The sequence below is a fragment of the Pelodiscus sinensis genome, chromosome 2, assembly GCF_052426305.1.
Source record: "Pelodiscus sinensis isolate ZL-2025 chromosome 2, ASM5242630v1, whole genome shotgun sequence".
Classification (NCBI taxonomy): Eukaryota; Metazoa; Chordata; order Testudines; family Trionychidae; genus Pelodiscus; species Pelodiscus sinensis.
The window spans coordinates 85,112,647-85,136,924 of record NC_143053.1 but is presented as its reverse complement, the minus strand read 5'-3'; the positions used below and the strand labels follow the sequence as shown (position 1 = coordinate 85,136,924).

The 24,278-nt window shown below is 40.2% G+C and overlaps 1 long non-coding RNA gene across 1 annotated transcript; it reads right to left on the bottom strand.

The window, feature by feature from the left end:
* On the bottom strand, window positions 1-24,278 carry LOC142827116 (uncharacterized). Its single transcript, XR_012901545.2, has 3 exons — window positions 23,921-24,278; window positions 2,829-2,946; window positions 1-887 (listed from the first exon to the last, which is right to left on the bottom strand). It is a non-coding gene; the product is annotated as an uncharacterized LOC142827116 (long non-coding RNA).

The window sequence follows — 24,278 nt, the reverse complement described above, 5'->3', positions numbered from 1 at the left end:
ACTTACATACAGATTCAACTTAAGAACAAACCTACAGTCCCTATCTTGTACGTAACCCGGGGACTGCCTGTATACTAGTGCCACGTTGGACAAAGTCGAAGCTTCAGTTGTCAAACTAGTTGCTGTTGTTAGGGGTTCCGCAAAATTCTTTTGAGTTTAAAAGGGTTCCATGGCCAAATAATATTGGGAAACACTGCTCTACAAAAACACTATCATGGTTATTTATTTGTTTCAAGTATCTCTGACGCATCTCTGGTTTCATTAGTTCTGAAAAGGGCACATTCTTCAGCAATGACACATTGTTGGACATTGATACAAAATGGAATGGCGTGTACAGGATATGTTATCTGTTTTATAATATGTAGACTGTAAATCAATTTATGTCAGCCAGAAGACAGACATCTATATTAAGCACTTTCATGTACACTTACCTGTTATTGATTGTTTTTCTATGTACCTATCTCATGTGTAATTAGTTTTATACAAGAATTGACAAATCAGTGCTGTCAAAACAAAGGAGATTACGGACTGTACAGTTGAAGGGACTTACAGATTGAACTGTTAGAAAAGAAATGTGTCTTGTTGCATAATAAACTGATGTCTCAAAACATATATTGCAAGCAATTACAACTTATTTTCATGGTTTATGAATATATACAGTACACGTACACATTCACACCCTTATAAACCTTTGGGAAGGGTGGAGTCACAGCTTCACAACAGGAGCCTGTAGGTGCTTTTGCCATGAAAGGGGCTGAGAAATCATATTTTAAATCTGTGATATTTCTAGGAATAGAAAGAATTTTAGGTCACTTTTGGCAAGTTCTTTATGGATCCCTCTGAGCTCTGTACTGTTCGGTCTTCTAGTGACTGAAGGTTTTGGACATCTGTGGGTATAGATCCAAAATTCAAAATAGTTTATTCTATATTAATAAAATCCACACAGGTAAATTTCAACTAAAATACAAAAATAAGGCATTCCAGCAGAAAGAATAGTACCAGATTCTCTCTTGGGAAACTGACGTTTTTGCATCTATGCAGGTATCCATTAGTTAGTAGAATATGAGCAAAACAACCATATGTCTTTTCAGTTCACAATATATGGATTTAAAAATGCCAGAGCCTATTGCAGTACTAGAATGAGCTAGCATTCTATTACATTTATACATAATATGGTCTCTCTGCTGCTCCCCAATGACTGGGCGATGTTATGTTTTTAGCAGTAATGAGAAATGCTGTCTATACAATAGACAGGTAAGAATATTATATTGCAGGAGTTCTCAACCCTTTTTTTTGGAGCCCCCCCCTCCATAAGCTATAACAACTCCTTGGCCCCCTTTGCCTCAACAACTATTTTTCTGCATATAAAAGCTAGAGCCAGCAATTGCCTAGGATCTCATGTCACAGGGGCTCCCATGAAGTTACATTGCTCAAATGTTGGCTTCAGCCTCAGGTGGCAGGAATCAGGGTGACTTAAGTCCCATGCGTTGGGCTTTCAGCTTTCTACCCTGAACCCCATAATGCTGGTCTGGCTTGGTGGACCCCCAGAACCTTCTTGGGTTCCCTATGGAGCCCCGGACACTAGGTGGAGAACTGCTATACTGCATCAGCAAACCCCAATTGTTAGCCACAGATAACTGGAGAGGTGTCTGTATTTTAAAAGTCTGGTATAGCCTAATATTCTTTGTTACTTATAGTTATTTATGTCATGGGTTGCAAGGGATATTTCCTAAATAGCCAGGACATTTCTTGTATTAGTCTAGCATAAGCTGTATCACGATTTGGGTTATTCTGCTGCTTCATCTGGAAGCCTGTCATGTGCAGACTCTAGCCAAAATAAATTGTCACATAGGCAAATACTGTCTCACGTAATGTGTCTGTAAGTGTCCTTTAATGCCCAGTAGAGCCTTTTGATGTCACAGAACCTGTCTTGTGGCAGTGAAAAGCCATTGAACTGATGGGAGTGGAGCAGACTGTTGCAGTAGGCATTCTGTTGTCATGGTTACCTTTTGAGAGGGGATTGATTGATGCTAAGAGATTGCAACTCATGGATCACAAAGCTAAATTATTGCTAAATAGAGATGTAAGCAGGCCATATAAAAATGTGCTTTAATGTGTCTATGTGTGTCTATATATCTTTTGATGAGAGAATACATAGATTTTTCTCTTCTGTTGTACTCAATTATATAATCTCAAGACCTCTGCTCTCTTATTTTTCTACTTTGTAATCTCATTTTCATCCATATTCATAAGTATTTCCCCTCAATTCTCTTCATCTAGAATTTCTGTTATGTGCCTCCTACATTTATAAGTCTACCTGATATGTGAATCTTGCATATCCTTCCATGACTTTTTTTTTCATTTATAATTTCTCTTTATCCTTTTTAGAGTTCAAAAATTCTCCAATGTTTTCCTAGTCAATGGATCCTAAATCAGACATTTTTATAAGAGAAATAGTCTCCTGCTATGCAAGGCTTCTGAACTATGAATTATTCAACCTTTATACTTGCAACTGTTATCTATGTTTCAGTTCACATACATTTAAATACAGAAGTGACATCTTCTGTCCAAGTTTTATTGTGATGTCCTTGCAAAATATACACAAACAAGACTTCAGCTGTAGGTATGATGGGCTATTTCCCAATGATTGCAGAAAATTGCTTCATTATAAAATAAAGTGCTATATTTATGAAATCTGGTAAAAGTGGTTTTTGTCATGCTTTAAATAATATATGAATTTTATATTGACCTTAGAAAGGTTGTTGAAAATACTCCTTAGAACAAATTACTTGGCCCCATTACAAAAATCACAATTCACTTCTACTCACATATGGTCTTTTGGGTGATAAACACTGATCACTGGCAACTGTGAAACTTTTGGGATGATGAATATAGAAAACATAGTTGGAGATATCTTCCTTAATCCAAGTTTGTTTGTCTGCTTCCCTATAAATGAAAAGTGGAGGGTTGGCAAAAAAATGAAAGAAATTAAAATTAATAATGAATCCTCTGTTCAAATTATGTATCCTGATTTTGTAACTACATATTTGATCACTTATAAAAACAATGAAAGCCTAGGTGCCAAAGTACACGGAGGAAAAAAATCAGTCAGTAATAGTTTTCCAAACTACAGATACTGAAATAAATGGAAAAAATAAAATTGTTGTTGGCGGAACATAGAGGGCAGAGCTTAATCTCAGGAAGAAAGGGGCAGATGTCAGGCTTTCAACACAATTGAATAGTATTTAGAAAAACAAGACACTGGTGTCTTCCCAGGATGGATCATCTTTCAAGCAAACTTTGTAAGTGCAAGCAATTTGGTAATTAACCTCAGAATGTTTTCCAGGAGGGATGACACCACCAGCTGACATTATTTTCCTTTCCTTCAGCATTTTCCCCAGTATAAACTTTGTAGGAGAGGCTGATTCTTTGAGAAGAGAGAGATTGTTAGAATGGAATTAACGATATAGGTATTGTATAATAGAAAAGCAAAATCTTTTACTCATTGAAGTGCCTGTAAGATTCTTTTCAGTCCTGGATATTGATTAGAAAGGCTTAATTGATTTTACTAGAAATACAGCGCAAATGTCTACATGTAATATTGCTTCCTACTTTAGTGCATTAAGCCTCAATTATTTTGTGCTAGTAGCTTCATCACAGCTGTGGATGAAAGGAACTATTAAGGTTCTTAAGTTTATGGATGCTTTGTACACCTATTGGGAGCAGGCTTAATTTTTCCACAATGATGAAGGTGTTTGCCAGTCAGATAGGGTAGACTAAAAGCTACTAACAGACACTTAGAGTTGATAGATACACAGGCATTCTTCTTCTGGTGCTCTCTATTCCTTATACAAGACATGTTTTAGCAAAGGAATGTTAGAGATTCAGGGTGAAATCTGTATATTCTGCCACTGCCTGTAGTCACATTCTGTAACAGTGGAGAATTAACTATGTTCTGGGTGTAACTTTCTGCAGAAGAATTGCTTTTATAATGAAAAATGATAGATAAAACCATCACTCCAGATTTTCAGTTCTCCCTAATTCAGTTCTGCACGGTCATGATACAGCATATTAAATTCATGATTTTTTTAAAGGACATGACCAGATGTTTAAAGTTTTTTTTTTTTATGGTAAATTGTACATGTTGTAACTAATGAATACTTCAGCTAAAGAACAAAAAATGTTTAAATTTTGGTTCAGCATCTTCTTTGTGGGATTATACTGGACAACTTATTCAATTTCTTCTTGCTCCAATCCCTCCAGCCGTAAAATGCAGAGCTAGCTACTTCTGCCGTGTGTGTGTGTGTGTGTGTGTGTGTGTGTGTGTGTGTGTGTGTGTGTGTGTGTGTGTGTGTGTGTGTGTGTGTGTGTGTGATTAGAAACTGCAAGGGACTTCACACAATGCCACCATGTATTTGAGCATCTGGTACAGCAACTGTGTAATGTAAAATAATACACGGGCAGGGAATATTTTCATCTGACAAACACTTTATACAAATATGTGCTTTTCCCAAACTCTCTGAATGTGGTGCTCAGTTAAAATTAGATATGTTCTTGATGCTCTATACAGTGGATGACCTCTCATTTTTTAAATGCTTCCATTTTATTTTTTAAAATATTGGGTAATAAAATCAAGATCATGATCACATACTGCTACAGATACTATATGGCTCAGTGCCATAGCAATGCTCCTTAGCTGTTGGCCCATGACGTCCAAAGAAGCAGAATAGAAGAGTCTTGAGATTTTTTTTCAGTTTTAAACTTTAAAAATGCCCTATCATTCAGAAGCTTCAGCAGCTCAATTTACAAAGTTAAAAATTGAAAGTCAGAATCTAAAAATGCTTATGGCTGTGATACACATAACAAGAGAAATTATAAATGTTGGTCTATAGATGAAAGGTTAGGACAACTCAGAGAAGATGCTGAAATTTTGTATTAATCAGGCTAAACTCTTTTTGCAGGTAGAAATGCGATAGGAGGCTGAGGGTATTGCTAAATAAATTCATAGACTGAGATAATCCCCATAGATATAAATACGATAGCACTAGATTACAGAAGGCTTGACAACTAGGTTTACACTAATCTATGTACTGATGGCTAATCTGTCCTGGTCCCTTCAGAAACTATGCACTGATTTAAAACCAGACACATTTCCTAGTTTTATGTAGGAGTTCTGGGCAGTATCAGACAAACTCAGAAAATGATTTACTTTCACCAATCTGATCTACAAGACATCCTTACTGAATCAACGTAAGCAAAGCAATTGATCAGAAAAGAGGGGTTACTGTAATTCATTAATTATTAATAGATGGCAAATTGTACAAGAATTATTCTGAAGAATAACAAGGAAGACAAATTCAAAAGCCAATGTAATTGTGAGCTACATACTCTATTAAAAGGAATCATGTCATAGAGCATAGAGGTATCATTTCCACCTCAATATGGGCTTTGAGAAACTGCATCTTTTATTGCATTCATTTTAGGACAGCTCAGTGAAAGATGTAGACAAATTTTAGAGAATTCAGAGATAAGCAACAACTTTAATTAACTGATTGAAAAGACTGATCTAGGGTAAAAGATTAAAGAAGTCTGGACAGATTCTGATTCCAGTATGTTGTGTAGTACCCTATTCTGCCAGTAGTTCTACTGGCGGGAAGGGAGAGACAAAAGGTGGCAAAGAGCAGCAAAGACAATAGAAACGGTGAGACTATTCATGGATTAAGGCACTAGTCAGCCAAATAAGGATATCAGAATCTGTCCCCACTATCTGAAGTTTAGCTAAAAGATGAGCAATAAAAGGGAGGTACTGGAATGAAATTAAAAGCCATTAATCTTAACATCAGCAGAATTTCCTATGAGACCTATTTTAACTTAAAATAGTCCTCTAAAATAAATGCTAGAAATGACACTGCTTGAGACAATTAACAAAGAATAATAGGAAAAGGTGTTAGAAAATATTGTAGAGAATAACTCTGCATTTGGCAGTAGAGATGGACCAATGTAAAATACCAGAAATATCTATTACATCTCAAATTTTCATGTTTTTAAAAGAATTACAGGATAGTCAGAAAACTGAGTATTGCAATTGTTCAGGTCAAATATAAGAGAACTTTCCAAATGGCTATCTTGTTAACTTCACCATTGACATCACCCATTCTACATTAATGTGCACCTTTTTAAATCTTCTTATTGCTTCTCAGTATGCAAATTTTACCCATTCAAACTCCCTCACATACTGATATACACAGAGTAAGTAGTCATAAGAGGGAATAAGTGGGTATAAGGTGTTTCATTACATCCTCTAATGTGCCACTTCTGACTCTGCAAAAGCGACGAGGAGTCCTGTGGCACCTTATAGACTAACCGAAGTGTAGGAGCATAAGCTTTCGTGGGCAAAGACCCACTTCGTCAGATGCATGTAGTGGAAATTTCCAGAGGCAGGAATAAATATGCAGGCCAGGATCAGGCTGGAGATGATGAGGTGATCCAATCAAGGAGGATGAGGCCCACTTCTAGCAGCTGATCTGGAGGTGTGAATTCCAAGGGAACAGAAGCTGCTTTTGTAGTTAGCAAGCCATTCACAGTCTTTGTTTAATCCAGAGTTGATTGTGTCAAACTTAAAGATGAACTGTAGCTCAGCAGTTTCTCTTTGAAGTCTGGTCCTGAAGTTTTTTTGCTGCAGGATGGCTACTTTTAGATCTGCAATTGTGTGTCCAGGAAGATTGAAGTGTTCCCCTACAGGTTTTTGTATGTTGCCATTCCTAATATCAGATTTGTGTCCATTGATTCTTTTACGTAGGGACTGTCCTGTTTGGACACGAAAGCCCACGAAAGCTTATGCTCCTACACTTCGGTTAGTCTATAAGGTGCCACAGGACTCCTCGTCGCTTTTGCAGATTCAGACTAACACGGCTACCCCTCTGATACTTGACTTCTGACTCTGCTGCTGAATGTTTTTGGGAATCTATTTAACGTGATATATGAGAAAAATTCAGAATGTAATCCTTTAACATTCAAGAAGTCTCTCCATTTTTGTGTTCTAGATTTCAAAGTAAAATTAAATGATAAACAGCCACTTGTATCTTTAACTCTGCCTCTTCAAATGAAAAGGAAACAACTGAAAATATTAGACAGGTCCAAACCAAATCCCTGGATCTGAAGGCCCTAAGCTGGTGTTACTGGGAATTGAGTTTTGAGTGAGAAGAGATATGGTACTGATTGGAATCCACATTCTGTCACTATTACTCAATTTGAATAGTCGTTACTCCACAAATAGACCCACCTATTTCAATCAGCCCAGAGTAGTGGTTGCAGAATAAATTGCAGAAATTCTCCTCATTCCACACACAAATTCCAATAACACTATTCAGAGATATACACTGAGAGGATATGTATCTTAGTATGTACATCTTTCTTAGCCAATATCTACAGTTTTTAACACCATGTACTGGTACAAGTTAGTCCATTGGTCAGCTAATTAGGAAGTTTCCACTCTTTGATATGATCTCCCAGGGATTGTGAATTTTGCTGAGTATAGCTTTTTTCTTTTCTTTTTCATTAACAGAGCTGCTTGAGTTGTTTTCATTACTCCTTCCATAGTTATATATTTCTGATTATAAAACACGTGTATGGAATAAGGTCTGCAGCTAGTGAGAAATAGAAAAAGTCATATGACCAGATGACTTGCTTGGATCTTTTTATGATATGATATGGAATAATCAAATATTTTAAATCACTGACCCAGACCTTGGAAGAATATGAAAAAAGAGCCAAATGATTGCCTCTCTGTGGCAGAAAAGTGTAATTTTTTTCCAAAGGAAATGTAGCCTTCCTTTGATTAAAGGAAGAATTTATGCCAACACACTATGCCACATGTTCCATGTTCTCTGGCTCAGCTAAACTCTCAGATGTAATTCTGTAAATAACTCACATCTGGAAATCAAAAAATGATTGTAGATGTCTTGTCAAGTAACATGTCACTGATTATTAAAAGAGTTCACATATGGAAGGATATGGAGTCATACTGGCACCTTATGAAATCCTATTTTCTCCTCTTCCTCTGTCATTCCCAACACATTTATATACCAAGACAACCTTTGACACATAGAATCATCTGGCTCCAGTATTATATCTGCCCCATCTCTCTTCCCACATGCGTATAATCTATAAGAAATTTGGCTTCAGCTCTAGGGTGTGTCTAGACTACATGCCTCCTTCGACGGAGGCATGTAGATTAGCCAGATCGGAAGAGGGAAATGAAGCCACGATTAAAATAATCGCGGCTTCATTTAAATTTAAATGGCTGCCCCGATCTGCCGATCAGCTGTTTGTCGGCAGATCGGGGGAGTCTGGACGCGATGCCCCGACAAAGAAGCCTTTCTTCATCGACACAGGTAAGCCTGGTTTCACGAGGCTTACCTGTGTCGATGAAGAAAGGCTTCTTTGTCGGGGCATCGCGTCCAGACTCCCCCGATCTGCCGACAAACAGCTGATCGGCAGATCGGGGCAGCCATTTAAATTTAAATGAAGCCGCGATTATTTTAATCGCGGCTTCATTTCCCTCTTCCGATCTGGCTAATCTACATGCCTCCGTCGAAGGAGGCATGTAGTCTAGACACACCCCTAGAGTGAATTTGTGATCTGGAATTGAACAGCAATTATTCTTTGGCGTGAAGACTTTTTTGTAATGCACAGTATGCAGTTGTGAAGAGAGAAAAAATACTAAAGACCCCATGAGTACTATCGGAGAAGCATCCGATCATAAATCTCTTGGAAAATCTCACAAGTCTACAGGAACTGGTGCTATTTCCCAGTCCTTTCTTTGAAAATGGAGGCGGGAAGACATGGTCAGTTCTTGCTCTTTGCTTAAAAAGTTAAGAATCTACCCTAGCCTTTAAATAGTTGCATGGTGATTCGGGAACCTACAAGGGGAAGTGGAGAGTGCTCTAGCTGGACCAATGGACAGCCAGAGAGCTACATACCTTCCACCTATGGAGTTGTTGGATCCAGGGAAAATCTGATTATGTTTGCCACAGACAGTACTACTTTTGGATCTGGACCATGATTGCCTCATATTCTCTTGTCTGAGCAGCAGTGATGGCATAACTTCAGTATAATGAAGGAAGGAATGTTTTCTGTATGTCTCCATCTCAGAACTGAAGTGATGTACCTATTTAGCAATGTGCAACACCACCACACACTTGCAGAGGCGAGAAGGAAAAACCATCTTAATTAAGTACAGATAACATGTACTCTCAGAAGATTGAAAGGGTTAATATTTCTGCATCATTTGTTATTAGTCCTCTGAATGGATGGAGATTAAGCTGTGCTAAGGTTGTCTGTATTTTGAGTTTGGATGCTGAATCAGTGCCATCTAGTGGTGCTAATATTTTTGTAGCGTTGTAAAGTAACTAGCCGTTTAAAAGCACCATGGTTCTACTTAGCCTGTGGGGTTGTGATTTCTGTTTTGGTACTTCGTACCAATAGTCTGCATTTCCTCAGGGTAAATGAATGAAAGTAATAGAAATATAACAGTGAAAAGAAGAGCAATGTTATGGGTATCATTGATAACCACTAACACTTAAGCCTGTTCTTGCCAAGGACTGAGATGGTTTTGTTTTTGTTTTTATCAGAATTGACTTACTGCAGATAATCCAGAACTCCAATTTTTAAAACCAGCCTCTGTCTTTTATTTTTGATAAGGGGGGGGGGGGGGGGAGAGAAACAAGGCATTATTCCTGAGACACCTAAAAGCAATCTGCCTTGCCCAGATCTTCAGAGGTTTGCAAGTGCCTGTGTCCCAGGAGGTTTAAAGACTTTGAGAATCGCAGCTGTCCTCTGTTTTACATAGGGATGTTAAATTTAGTTTAATCGACTAGTTGATATCTACTAATGGATGGAAATGCTAAGTTGATAAGTGGAGGAAGCTAACCCCACTGCAGCTTTGCCTTTTAAATGTATTAAGAGCCAACTTAATACATTTAAAAGGCTGAAGTGCAGTGTGTGTGGGGGGGGGGGGAGGGAGGGTAGGGAGGTAGGAACCCGGCATGAGCTGGGACAGCTGATTCCCAGCTTGTGCTGGGTTCCCCCCATTGTGCCTCTACTTTTTAAATGTATTAAGAGCTGGTAGACAGCACTGGGGGGGGGGGGGGGGGAGAACTGGCTTTTAAGTCGGCTCCCCCAGCACCGGCTCCTGCTCCCCCCTTGCTGCTTCTGATTGGAGGCAGCGGGGGCAGGGGGAGGGTAGAGAAGAAGCGACTCGTCAAGGGACTAGTCGACTAGTCACTTCTATCCCTAGTTTCACAGTAAGTTTGCTGCAATAGCTCCTGCGCTCTATAATCTCTTTCCATCCCACTATCATCTCAGGAGGATGCTAAACAGCAGTTACTAATGTCTGGTATTTTTAGATCAGCAGGTTCAGATTCACTTTGTCCAAGAGTTCAAAAAGAACCTTCTAATGACTGTTAATATTGATTTTCAATAAGATTTAGAACACTGGGAAGTTGAAGAATACTGGAAGAAAGAGAATGTTGTGCAAATATTAATTAAAAAGGTAAATGGGAGGTAACTATAGGCCTGTCAGTTTGACATCGATCCCAAGCAAGATAATAGAGCAGCTGATACAAGACTCCATTAATAAAGAATAAAAAGAGGGTGATATAATTAATGCCAATCAATATAGGGTTATGGAAAATAGTTCCTTTCAGGGATGTTAAGGCCACTGATCAGTAGCAACAAATATCAATAGAGAGACTAAATTGGACAATGCTTAAAAAAACCAAACCACTGACTCATTTCTTTCTTGTTTAGAGGGGCCCAAAAAGGCAAAGAGTAAAAGTGGCTGTAAAACCTGAAATCTAATCCTGGGTCTACAACTCAGCCATTTGCCCCACAATGAAACTTAAAGCAACCTCAGAGTCTCCTCATCTTAGAGCAGCTACAACAGGCTATTCTAGAAGCTAGAGATAGCAAGCTTCAGCACTGCCTCTCTTTGTCACAATTCCAAGTTTTCCCCTCTGCTGGGAATTTTCAGTGTGACACGGTGTGAGACCAGCAATGCTTTAGAGAATTCCTCTGCACAAAATGTATCATTAATTGGCCACCCAGGCCAACTTTCAATCTACTTTCTCTCCCCTTTTCACCACTAGTGGTCTATGCAAAACTGGAGTATTGGACTGTTTTTAAAGGTAGATGAAGTAAATTTCACCTGTGAGTTTGATTTGACCCAGGCATTGTCATTCAAGTTGGCAGAAGAGCTGCAACCTTGAGGTGTGCTTGGTGAATCATTGAGGTGGAGTACAGCCTAGTTGCTTTCAGCTGTGGCACAGATTATGGGTATGTGAATGCAAAGTATACTAAAGACGTGCTGGTGCAAATGAAAAGATACCTGCTTTGAATTCACATGGTTCTGTTCGAAAGATGACTACATTAACTCAAACTAGTTACCTTTTAGTTTGTGCCAGCAGTGTCCATGGGGGTCAAAGTAGATTGCAACATTTTGGTGTACTCTACAGTTCACACCTCTTAGCCCACAGAGTAATACAGTGTGGACAAGCCCTAAATCTCATTTTCAAAAGTGATTTTGGCACCTAGAAGTTTAAATCTCATCAACTATCAATGGGATTTTGGCTGCTACGTGTACAATTCTTTTTAGAAAATGAGGTCCATGTTTCTAAATCAGTTGTATATGACCACACTGAGCACAATGGCACCATTTCAGATGGGGGGGGGGGGGGGGAGGAGAGTACATGTACATGCCACAGTAGTAGGGGGTGGGAGGGGCAAGTGAGAGCTGGAGGGGACAGATTTAGGAAAGTGGGTTTAGTAGTGTTATTGAGCATGCTCAGTACAAGCCAAGCAGCAAATCCATTACAGTCACTGTTAAATAAGCACCTCACCCTTCAGGTTAACAAGAGGACATGCTGCATTCTCACTTACTGCCCCCAAAGCTACATTTTCTTCAAGGGCCTCAAAGGCTGGACACTCAGCAGTGTAGGTCATTATTTATAGATAATTCAGTTTGCTAACTATCCTGCTTACTACACACACTTCAGATATAATAGCTAGAACTTCATTAGTACACACAATAAAAGCCCTATCAAAGAGCATGCTGTTCTTTCATTCTTTCCACATTACTTCTGGTAAGTTACTTGTACAAAATTTGTGAAAATGCCTTTTGGCTCTGTTAGTTTGATTACAGTTCTAAAGTACTTTACAACTTTATGGTGTCATGAGTGCTTATTAAATGAACAAAACTGATCATCCTCCATAAAAAAAAAAAAAAACAATTTTGTGGTCTGTTCCTTTGCTTATGTTAAGAAATAACGTCAGTCACCAAAAGGATAAGCACTGAGGGTTAAATAAATAATTATAAAGGGATTAAAACTAATGGTCTGCTGCGCTATTCCATTCTCTATAGCATGCATACCTTGGGACCCAGCAAGTAACAGGATAAATATATTATTGGGTGAATATTAGCAGCTGATGCCTATTAAGAGAAGAAATCATTTTTTCCCCAATTAGATACTATACCTTTTATTGAAGAGCCCATAAAATGCATGAGCTTTGTGACTCTCTGTAGACAAGATAAACTAAAAACTGTGTAGACAACAATAATTTATCATAATTTCTGTAGTCTCCAATTTAATCGTTAACTTCGTTTTTTTGCCTTTCAAACTGAAGGTTACGTACTGAAACTAAACAGCCAAACAGCTTTGCATAATCTCTGCTGTTCTCATGAGCAATGCTGAGCTTTGATAGATCCACATGGAAGAAAACATGAAAAGGACAATATCACTCTAGAAACTATATCCTGTCTCCATTTATAAATTGATGGGAGCAGTGGGAATAAGGACACGAATAATTTAATTGATATTTTATGTTTTTGATGCTTTATTAAACATTAAATATTTAAGATGTATGTATTATTGCAAGCATTTTGGAGGATGGGGTTATAATTCAAAATAACCTGGACAAACTGGAGAAACGGTCTGAGGTAAACAGAATGAAATTTGATGGGGACAAATGCAAAGTACTCCACAGAAGAAGGAACAATTAGTTGCACACATACAAAATGGGAAAGGATTGGCTAGGAATGAGTACTCCAGAAAGGGATCTGGGGATCATTGTGGATCACAAGCTAAATATGAGTCAAAAGTATAACTGTTGAAAAAAAAAAAAAAAAAAAAGGAATATAAATCTGGGCTGTATTACCGGGAGTCCTTGTAAGCAAGACACAAGGGCTACGTCTATATTGCAGGCTTCTTGCGCAAGAACTGTTTTGAAGTTAGTCCCCACAAGGGGTACTTCTCCATAGTGCTCCAGGCCCTTGTGGACCAGCATGACTGCTTCACAGACATATATATGGTGTGGTCCGGCAGGGCACATGACGCCCGCACCTTGAGAAACTTCAGCCTCTATCTCAGGATGGAGGCGGGCATGTTCTTCCCCTAGCGGGAATTGATGGTTGGGGACATCCGCATTCCACTCTGCATTGTGGGGGGCATAGCCTACCCCCTCATGCTCTGGTTGATGTGGCCGTACACCAGACGCATGGACCCTGGGCAGGAATGCTTCAACCACCACATGAACTGGGCCCGCAACCAGGTGGAGTGCGCCTTCAGACGGCTGAAGTCACGATCCCATTGTCTGCTCACCTGCATCGAAATGGATGAGCAGAACATCACAGAGATTGTGGCAGCATTTTGTGTGCACAACATAGTGGAGAGGAAGGAGGAGGCCTTCCTCCGGAGGTGGATGGCAGGCAAGGGCCGGGCATTCGAGAAGCCTTGGACAGCTGCCATCCGGCAGGCACTCCATGATGGGGTGCACATCCAGGGATGTGTCTAGACTACATGGCTCCATCTACAGAGCCATGTAAAGTAGTTTACCCAACATAGTCAATGAAGCAGGGATTTAAATAATCCTCACTTCATTAAAATAAAAATGGCCGCCGCGCTGTGCCGACAATCAGCTGATCCGGCACAGCGTGGCAGTCTAGATGCGAATCGGCCTCATGAAACGAGGTTTACCAGAGCAGTCGACAAAGGCTTCCCTTGTCGACTGATCCGTATCGGCTCTGAAGGAGATGTTCTCCCCAGCCCCACATCCATCCCCTCACCAAGAAGCCTGCTACACTGGGCAGCCAGGCTATGTCTAGATTACATCCCTCTTTTGACAGAGGGATGTAAATTAGGCACTTCAAAATTGCAAATGAAGCCGGGATTTGAATTTCCCATGCTTCATTTGCATAATCACGTAATGGCGCTCTTTCGAAAAAGCGCTATTTTCAAAGTAAAACTACAGTCTAGACGCGGTTCTTTCGAAAAGGGAAGGCTTTTTCGAAACATCCTGTAAACCGCACAGGATCTTTTGAAAAAGCCTTCCCTTTTCGAAAGAACAGCGTCTAGACCCTGTTTTTACTTTTAAAATAACGCTTTTTTGAAAGAGCGCCATTACTTGATTATGCAAATGAAGCATGGGAAATTCAAATCCCAGCTTCATTTGCAATTTTGAAGTGCCTAATTTACATCCCTCTGTCAAAAGAGGGATGTAATCTAGACATAGCCCAGCTGCCCAGTGTAGCAGGCTTCTTGGTGAGGGGATGGCAGCAAGCCTGGCCTAGCATGTGTTGGCTGGGGCTGCCACACACATCCCAGTTTCTCTCTCTGGTGCTCTGGGGTTGGAGAAGGCTGCCCTCATGCCACCTGATGGTTCTCTGGAACTCCAAGGCAGGTGGCAGCCATGCCACCCACTGGCTCTCTGGAACTCCAGAGCTGGCTGGGGGAAGGCTGGGACTATAATATCCCAGCTGGGGATGCTATCCTAGAACAAAGGAGTGAAGGCCAGCAGCTACATTGGGCATGTGTGGGTCTGCAGGGGCCAGCAGTGGCCATGAGGGGTGGGAGCTTAGCTTTGATGGTCAAAAAGAGAAGGCACCTCAGTCAGAAGGAGTGGAGCTAAGAGATGTTGCTCCCCAAGCTATGGAGTCACCCACTGCCCATGAGGAAAGGTTTATACTATGACGACTATGCCAAAACAACTATGCTGACATAGCTCTGTAGTGTAGATGCAGCCTACACCAATAGAAGGGTTTTTTTTCCTCTTGATTGTGCAGGAATAGCACTTTCCTGAACAAAAGCTGCCTGTGCCGACAGAAGCCTCTTGGAAATTACTACCACTGGTAATGATAATAATAAAACATTATTTAAGAGAACACTTTTGAACATATCATTTTAAAATTATTAGAACTATCATCATCTATTATAGAGACAAGGTGGGTGAGGTAATATCTTCTATTGGCCCAACTTCTGTTGATATAAAAGACAGGCTTTTGAGCTTGTACAGAACTTGTCTTTAGGTCTCTTTCAGAAACAGAAATTGCCCCCTTCTCCTCAAAAAAGGCATTTCTTCATTCATCCTGTACTGCAACCAACTTGCCTATAGTACTGCAAACAATTTATTATAGTAACATTGGTGTCAGAAGTCTATGGAGTTGAGAATATATTGCACCTTAAATTTCTGTTTCTGGAGGGTCATAATAATAACCAATAAAATTCTTGTAGATTGAAATGTGATATGAAGCAAGTCACAATTTGGGAATTATTAGCATTATTTTGGCAGAAAATATGGTTTGCCCATTTTTCTAATTGCATGGTTTCTTTTTTAACTCCTTCAACACAAATTTATAGGTTTCAGATTTTTCTTACCATTCAACAAATGATGCAGTTAACAAACAAACAAGTGATTTAAAGTACTTAGTGAAAATGAATGGCTAATTTTTGTGTGGAAAAAAAGACATTTCAAAATAAGGACTAAGATTTTTTTTTTCATTTCCCTAATGTTTTACCTTTCATCAAAACTGGCTGATGGGCTAATTTTTAATTGATAGCTGTCAAGCAGGTGTCTTTGAAACTTGTAAAAGGGACTGTGATGGGACATTGAACCAGAGAGGGAAGTAGAACAATATTGGTCAAGGAAAGCCCTTCCCCGCCGATTGCCAAAGAGGGCAAGGCATGTTTCCAATGGATCAGCAATTTAAAAGAATACTGGAAGCCTGGGGAGGGGTGCGGGAGTGGGAGTGGAGTGAACTCTGTGGCACCCAAAAGCAAAGCCCATGTTGAGATCTGGGCAGGGAGAAGCAACAGCTTTTTGAACCTGTTTTGGCAGCAGAGCCTTGGATTCCACCGTTTTTGAGAGTTGAAAGCACAGAAAGAAATTAACTGACTAAACTGGACACTTAGGCCTAGTCTTCACTAAAAAGTTAGGTTGATGTAAGCTGCCTTGTGTTGACCTAGTTGTACATGTCTACACTTCTCCGTGTCTTCTACCAATGTAAGCTCTCCATTACTTTGACATAATACACCACCTCCCCAAGTTGTGTTAAACCATGGTTAATGTACTGAGGTTGTATCAGTGTGCATGTAGGCCTTGTATTACCTATATTGACCATAACTATCCTTCAGCAGCTATCCCACCTGACTGCTTTAGTATTATGAACTCCCCTGCCCAGGGTAATGGGGCCTGGAAAGCCCCTCACTCCCTCAAAACCCTATGATTTTTGAAATGGCTTTTCCTGATTGTCCAAGTTGGAGAGCACACCTGGTAACTCTCCATTATTGTGCACTTAGCTACATGCTCCAAAAGCACTCTGGCTTCCAGCAAACAGGAGATAGAGAGCTCCTGAGCCTGTGAGGAAAACAGAAAGTTCAGGCAAAGTTGTGGAGTAGCCATAGAAATATTCTCCTCAACTAGAGTACTGTGTCCAGTTCTGGGCACCTTATTTCAAGAAAGATGTGGAAAAATTGGAAAGGGTCCAGAAAAGAGCAACAAAAATGATTAAAGGTCTAGAAAACATGACCTATAAGGGAAGATTGAAAAAAACCCTGAGTTTGTTGGGGGGTTTGATCGAGGTCTATAAAATCATGACTGGTGTGGAAAAAGTGAATAGGGAAAAGTGCTTACTTGTTTCCATAATATAAGAACTAGGGGTCACCAAATGAAATTAAGCAGGTTTAAAACAAACAAAAGGAAGTTTTTCTTTATGCAGTACACAGTCAACCTGTGGAACTCCTTGCCAGAGGATGTTGTGAAGATTAGGTCTATAAGGCTACGTCTAGATTGGCATGATTTTCCGGAAATGCTTTTAATGGAAAAGTTTTCCATTAAAGGCATTTTCAGAACAGAGCATCTAGATTGGCACAGACGCTTTTCTGCAAAAGCACTTTTTGCGGAAAAGCACCCGTGCCAATCTAGACATGCTTTTCCGCAAAAAAGCCCCGATCGCCATTTTCGCAAACGGGGCTTTTTTGCGGAAAACAAATCTGAGCTGTCTACACTGGCCCTTTTGCGCAAAAGCTTTGTGTAAAAGGGACTTTTGCCTGAACGGGAGCAGAATAGTATTTCCGCAAGAAGCACTGATTTCTTACAGTAGGAAGTCAGTGCTTTTGCGGAAAATCAAGCGGCCTGTGTAGACAGCTGGCAAGTTTTTCCGGAAAAGCGGCTGATTTTCTGGACAAACTGGCCAGTCTAGACACAGCCTAACTGGGTTCAAAATGAGCTAGATAAATTCATGGAGGTTAGGTCCATCAATGACTATTAGCCAGGGTGGGTAGGAGTGGTTCCTTAGCCTCTGTTTGTCTGGAAATGGATGACAAGAGAGGGATCACGTGATGATTACCTGTTGTGTTCACTGCCTCTGGGGCATCTGGCATTGGCCACTGGCAGCAGACAAGATACTGGGCTAGGATACTGCGGTCTGACCCAGTATGGCTGTTCTTATATTCTTATGATCTTACGTTTAGTCTGGAAAAGCCAGAGAGGGGACATGATAGCATCTTTCAAGTACCTAAAAGGATGTTACAAGACAGAGGGAGAAAAATTATTCTCTTTAACATCTGATGATAGGACAAGAAGCAATGGGCTTAAATTGCACCAAGGGACGTTTAGGTTGGACATTCGGAAAAGCTTCCTAATTGTCAAGGTGGTTAAGCACTGGAATAAATTGCCTAGGGCAGTAGTGGAATCAAATCATTGGAGATTTTTAAGAGCAGATTAGATAAACATCTATTGGGGATGGTCAAGCTGGTGCTTAGTCCTGCCATGAATGGACTGGATGACCTTTTCCAATTCTAATGTTCTATAATTCTGTGATATTAGCTAGCTAGTGGCAGGCACAATTTTTAAAGATCCTTCAATTTCCTTGATTTCTTGGAACAACCCTCTTCCAGAAGCCATTGATCCCAAATACAGCATTTGTTGCTGCAGAGCAATAATGCTTGTGAGAGTAAGTAATGGATGGGTAGTGAGGCTAGAAACAATGGGTCAAATTCATCCTATTCTTGAAATCAGTGGATTTATACTCGGGACAGAATCTTCTAGTTTAATGAACACTTAATAAGGGCCAAAAAATCTTTATGAATAAAGAATTAAGGTGGTAACTCAATAAAACCATTAGGCTATGTCTACACTGCCCCCTCTTGTGCAAAAAACAAAAAAAAATGTAAATGAGGTGAAGCGTGGAATATTGCCATATCTCATTTGCATAATTAATGAAGCTCTGTTTTTGCACAAAAACCCACTCTTGCCCAAGAGACATTCTTCCATATTTTTTTAATTTCTTGCACAAAAATGGAGTCTAATTAATTATGCAAATGAGGTGCAGCTATATTCCACGCTTCGCTTCGTTTGCATATTCTTTTGTGCAAGAGGGGGCAGTGTAGATACAGTCGTGGGCTACGTCTACACTGCGCATTGTTGCGCAGGAAGATATGCAAATGAAGTACAGCAATGAATATCATCATGCCTCATTTGCATACCTAATGAGCCATCATTTTTGCAGAAGGGGCTTTTGCGCAAGAAGGAGCTGTCTACACAGCTCCTTCTTGCGCAAAATCCCCCTCGTGAGCAGAAGCTGTTCTTCCTGAAAATAAGCAGCAGGACAGCTCCTGCATAAGAGAGGTTTTTTGCGCAAGGAGTAGTGTAGATAGCTCCTTCTTGCACAAAAGCCCCTTCCGCAAAAATTGCAGCTCATTAGGTATGCAAATGAGGCACAGCATATTTATTGCCATGCCTCAATTGCATATCTTCTTGCGCAACAATGAGCAGTGTAGATGTAGCCCCCCCCCGTGTATTCCTCTAGTTAGCTTCTTCTGCAGTGGCTAAACTCAAGGGAGCAGCCTGACTAGTCATCAGAAGGTAAGCAATATAAATTCAGTCCCTTAAGAGAGACTAATCTGATGTGGCAATGATATAGCCTTAGAACTCAATGTGTCTCCAATGTATTGCTTTCTCTTGCTTTTATAACCTGCTCAGAACAGCACCACACTCCATTGTTTTCAGATTAAAGAGATTAAATGAGACTATTTATAAACATCGTTGACACAAAGATATCACAAATGCAAAACTGTCAGTCTCGGAAGAGAGAAAGAAATCTTGGCTGACTCCATAATACCTAAGTATAGATAGAAACTTGGAACTTTGGCAAAGAGATGATTTCATGATTTAAGTAAAAATCCTCAGATTAGATGGTTGCCTAAATGGTAGGGAAAACATATCTTGAAAGAAAAGCAAAAATGTGACACTTTTATTCAAAGGATTGAGTAAGATAAAAGTTCAAATAGATATTTCTCTCCAAGAAACAGGAAGAAAACTTAGAAAAGGGTAAATATGGATCAGTAATTGTGTTCTGGTCATCATAAAATAGGCCTTTTCGCGCTTGTTCATCAGAGAAATTCATCCCCCTTTCCTCAAGCTACTAGATTGAACCACTGGTGTTTTAAATGGAACCACAAAGAGAAACACACCCTTACACCCTTGCTAGTTCTGCAGTGCTTTGAGCACTGTGATAGGGCTAATAAATTGAACTTAGTTTCTTACATGTTAGCAGGAAGTGGTAACCACAGGACCAATCATAAAATAGAATGATGTCTCTGTTGCCAAAAACCTGTAAACCCATCTAGCCATGCTCAATGCCTGATATCTTAAAAAACTAAAAGTTTTCCAATTTTGTTCTTATAGATAGTACAGGTAAAATGGTCATGAATAATAGCTAAACAATCTTCCAAGAAAAATTAATTATATTTGAAGATGTGTTTATAAAAGACACACTGATTAACATAAAAAGCAAAGTAGAATCAAACTTGAAAAAATGTATATTTTATTTAAAATATTAATTTTTAGCTGTTCAGCAGTTGATGGCTAGTTCACAAAAATCTTGAGGTCCTGTTTGACATTCATATTAAGATCACTTTACCCTGCTATAGCACTGTGAAGAGTCCTTAAGGTCAAATGTATATATAAAGCTGTGCTACATCACAAACTTATGTCAAGATAACGTACATTGGCACAGAGTCACTGCAGTTATCTAATTGCTTATGCATGTGCACGCTTGGCTCAGGTCAGTGGTGTGCATCCTACCCCAGGACAGGACCACTTGTACTGTCAACATGTCATTGCAGGACAGCTCCAGAAAACCAGTAACAGTCAACATAAGCAGTGCAGTGTCTACACTGACACTGTGTCAACCTAATGTCATCAGCCGTGACTACACACCAGCTTATATCAACCTAATTCTGTAGTGTACGCTAGCCCTATGTCTTAACCATTTCAAGGATACTTTGCATTGCCAGAGAGACAGAAAGTGGCCTTATAATAAATGTGAAAGGTCCTATGGATTTCATTAAGATTTCAGTTTAGAACAAACTGTTCACTATTTTGTATAGTACATATACATCTAAAGTTATTTAATAGGTTGATTCGTAAATAAATCAAAAGAGAGCCATCTATTATAAAAAGCTGATAGAATACATTCACATCGCATTGTAGACTTTGACAGTATTCTAGGTCTCATGTTTTTGAAAATATTAGCCAAATCAATAATAAAAATGAACCATGAAACATAGCCCATTACTGCAAACATAGACCATTTAATTTTCACTTGTCTTTCATGCTGAATCTCACCAAGGAACTGAGTTTTCTTGTTTAGACACTAGACTTAGGTTACGTCTATACTGCATTAAACTCCCATAGCTGGCCCAGGTCGGATGCTACAATATTGCAGTGCAGATGTTTGGAGTCAGGCTGGAGCCCAGGCTCTGGGACCTGTTCCCTTGCAGGGTTCCAGAGTCTGGATGCCAGTTCAAGCTCAAACTTTGCAATCTCATAACCCTGCAATCTGAGCCCCACTAAGCTGTGTCAACTGGCATAGGTCAGCTGTGGGTGCTTTACTGCAGTTTTAGACATACCCTAACCCTAACAAATTCTTGCACCCAGATCGTCCAATGGGGGGGGGGGGGTCTGCTCCTGATGTATATTCACACAGAAATGAGGGTAGGAGACTCACTTCCACTTTTGATGGGAGGTGATGGTGGAATAAGGATGCACACGATCCAGTTCTAAAGACATGCAGTGGCATGTGCAGTCAACTTGACTGCCCTCTCCCTTGGTAGTTCTATCAATGATTGGTTTTACTTAGCATGTAATTTAATAGAGCTCAATAAAAGACAATGGGTTAGTCACCCTGTAGTGTGAATGGGCACATCCTTAAATTTTTGGGGAGCAGATGTGGAAGGGTGCTGAGGAGAGAAAGGGAGGCAGATAAAGAGGGCCAGGAACCAAATAACTTAATTTTTTGTCAATTTCGCTGCTTCAAAGAGACCAAAAAGGCCTTGCTGAGCAGACTCTTCACTAACCGTCAGCCACACTCTGCTGTGCCAACCACAGCAAGAGCTGAGAGAGCAAGGAAACCTAAAGAGGGGCAGCACCCACTTTACCACAGTAGTCTGCAGGTGGACCTCATCACTGAAGAATTCACAGTGGATTGGCCTCTCTATCTTCTATGTCCTTACCTTTGTGAGTATGGAGTCTCAGCAGCTCTGTGGTGTTGGCTCCTTTCTGCGTGAGGTCAGGTTCATCGCCGATGTGTCATTGTCATTCATGATGGGTTAAGATGTTACACCCTTGTCATTCATTACTACTGACATGAGGGAAGCCAAGGTGAGGTTACCATTTTCTCCTCTCAGTCCTCAGTTGCTGTCGTCCAACACTGCCCACTCTGCACTCTCTACAGAATGCAGCTGTGCCTTCTGCCTGGCTTACCCTGATTTCCCTGGGCAAAGCAGCCATCCCAAGGAGGGAGACACCGATACATCTATGTAATTAAATAACAGCACCATCCAGAATTATACTCCTCTTGAAAGGGCGAGGTGGGGGGATGATTATTAGCTTCTCTGCATGGTGGCTATTTTAAGAATTGTAGCTCTTAGTTGTTTTTATGTATTTACTTCAGAGTGAGGAAGGAGGATTTGACTTTTTTTAACATCATCCATCGTAGTGCTGGCTAATTGTGCCATTTGTACTATGTAGACTGGCTCCTTCTATTTCAATATTTTGTGTCTGAACAATTTCATTTCTTCCATCTTTTTTTCATTTGATCAACGTGTGTGAAAGAGTGAGCAAGTGAGTGGGGAATGAGTGAGCACTATCCTTGACAGATGGGCTCTATAAAAAAATCCATATCACATACCTAGAAACTGTGACTTCAACTAGCTACCTGTCCACGAGAAGCTGTTTCCCTTGCATCTTTTCCATCTCTTGAAAATATAATCAGGTCAAGAAAAGAAACCAAACAAACCCAAAAGTTTCCATCCAAAAGCAGAACTCTTATGAGCATCATACAAAAGCCTTAATATCATACCAGATCCTGGGTATAGAAATTGTTAACAAGTTAATAAAAAATATATTGTCCTTTGCTGTCTTGTCAGAATTTTATTGCCAATCTCATTATAAATTTGTCATAAAAATAGTCTCTTTTTTCATTTTTGCAGAAGTGCGGAGTTTGGAGAAACTTAGTTTTAGTTCTGAATTAGAGAGGATTACCCGTCTCTTTTATGGTAATCATGGGAAAAGGTGGTATATAATACAGCAGTACTGATACAGTAGCTGTGATTGTCAGCATTTCTTCAAATGTAGTCATCGCTAGCACATGTGCTTGTATCCAGAAATAGGAGGCTTTTCACTGAAGTTATTTTTAACACAAATAGGAATCTGAAAATGCTGAAGCTCCTCAGATGAGTGGGTTGCTTTTCAAGGATACAGTTTAAGCAGCAGTTTTTAGTTTCAAGAGGTAATCGATTAGAGAAGTCAAAAGCTGTAGAACCTCAGAAAAGATTATTTAGAAAATACACTAACTGATGGAAATATTTTAGTGATGACTTTCCATAAAGGTAAGCAGCTCTAGGTGAAATACTTAAAAATGTCTTCAGGAGACCAAGGATTTGCTTAAAATGCCAAATGTAGATGCTACCTTGTGGTTAACATCAGATGTAACTCTAATCCTTTTCTTTGTAATGTAAAATGCAACACTTTGCATTTATGAATTTTTGACAGTGTTTGAAAACAGCAAAAAAAAAAGTCAAGAATATGATGCATTTGTGCAAGAGGGAGTGTTGTGAATAAGACACGGGAGGTAATTGTCCCAATCAGCACTGTTAAGGCCTCAGATGGAGTACTATGGCCAGTTCTGGGCACCTTCCTTTGAGAAAGATGTGGACACATTAGAGAAAGTCTAGGAAAGAGTAACAAAAATGATATAAGTTTTGAAATCTTGACCTATGAGGCAAGGTTAAAAAACAGGGCATGTTTAGTCTTGAGAAAAGAAGACTCAATGTGGATCTGTTAACAATCTTCCAATATATTAAGGGCTGCTAGTGTGGAGAAAATCAAATAACTCCAATTGTGTCTAAGGGGGGGACTGTGCAGAAATCAAAACTCTCTAAAAGAAAACTGCTGTAAGGGTTAAGTTTTCCAGACCTCTCTCCCTGTATCAGAGTGAAATCAAATTAACTCTAATCAAAGACCCTTACAAATGCCTATCTCAAATTCATGGATACTCCTAGTTTGTCACTTTGAGGGGGTCACTCACCACCGTAGCGGGGGTCCGTCATCTGTCCCCGGAATCAGTCCATTCCGCCCGCACAGACCTCCGCTTACGTGGCGTTTCCCCTCTGGAATCTTCCGGTCGCGTTGCTCTCTTCGCCACACTGCCCTCCGGCAGTGCCCAAGTCACTCGCTCTGAGCCCCCCTTCCGGGGATTGGTGTCTCTCCAGCAGGCCTTGCCGCAGGCCTAGCAGGCTGGCCGGTTGGCTGTCCGAGCGCCCTGGCCCAGCCTGGCTCTCTAGCCCTGCCCTAGCTCCAGGGAGCGTCCTGCTCCCTCGGCAGCCAGGCTCACACTCCCTTTGCTGAAGCAGCCCTTCCCTTTTATAGCTCCCAGCTGGGCCTTA